This window comes from Delphinus delphis, chromosome 3 (genome assembly GCF_949987515.2).
Source record: "Delphinus delphis chromosome 3, mDelDel1.2, whole genome shotgun sequence".
NCBI classification, from domain to species: domain Eukaryota; kingdom Metazoa; phylum Chordata; class Mammalia; order Artiodactyla; family Delphinidae; genus Delphinus; species Delphinus delphis.
In genome coordinates this window covers 155525393-155526481 of record NC_082685.1, presented here as the reverse complement: position 1 = coordinate 155526481, position 1089 = coordinate 155525393, and the positions used below count along the sequence as shown (strand labels likewise).

The 1089-nt window shown below is 40.2% G+C and overlaps 1 pseudogene; it reads right to left on the bottom strand.

Annotated features, from left to right (window-relative positions):
- Nucleotides 1-226: 226 nt before the first annotated feature.
- Nucleotides 227-862, bottom strand: LOC132422307 (UBX domain-containing protein 2A pseudogene; annotated as a pseudogene).
- Between the last annotated feature and the right edge of the window lie 227 nt (nucleotides 863-1089).

The following is a 1089-nucleotide window of genomic DNA, read 5'->3' as shown; positions in this document are numbered from 1 at the left end:
TTTGAAAATGTGGAAAAATGCATTGAATTTCAGGAACATAGCTCCAGTCATAGTTAACTTTGCTAACTTGTACTTATTTTTAGAACTCTCATCAGAGGACAGTAAAATACGACCTGGATCAAAGGTCCAGTGAATATGACTTTTCCTTAATGCATTTTGGTCTGCATGTTTACTTACAATCATTATTCCTCTCCAAATTTCCCACTTAGTCCATTAAAAATTAATGCTATGAAAGTTCTCTAAAATGTTCAGCTCTTTTTTGGAGTCTCTCAATGATTGCAACATTGTACAAATCTGCTTCTTCCAGTGTGACTGTTTCATCTAGCAATTTGAGAAAAGGAAGTGGCACTGCCAGGGAAAGGGAGGACTTCTTTGAGACCCTTGGTATTTTCCAATGAAGTCTTTGATGTGGCTTACCCAAAACCTGTGACATGCAGCTCAAGCAGTGTTTAGAGGGAAATGAATAGCTATTAATGCCTACAGGAAATATAAAATTTCTGGAAGATCTTTTTCCATTTGGCTAACCAGATCTGTATTTTAGTGAAATGTTCCAGATTATTAGACAACAGGCAGAGTGTCTTTATTCTCATCCTCAATACTCTTTGCTTTAGAAAAAAATTTTGGTGTAGCACTTCCCAGTCTGTGATCCTGCCCTGAGAAGGGCTGGAATACAGTCTTCATTGACATACATAGTTCATTTTTCTTTTTTTTATCTTTAACTAACATCCAGCATTTCTTTGTCAAAAATCTTTTGTAATTCTGAAGGTAATTCACCTTTTTGGTGGTGTTCAGAACCTACTTACTGACTTGCACCATCAGAATAACTTCTGAAATCATTAGTGACTTAGAATCCATTTTACCATAGTTTTTTTTTTTTTTTTTTTTTTTTCGGTACACGGGCCTCTCACTGCTGTGGCCTCTCCCTTTGCGGAGCACAGGCTCTGGATGCTCAGGCTCAGTGGCCATGGCTCATGGGCCCAGCCGCTCCACGGCACGTGGGATCTTCCCAGACCGGGGCACGAACTCGTGTCCCCTGCATCGGCAAGCGGACTCTCAACCACTGCACCACCAGGGAAGCCTGTTTTCAGT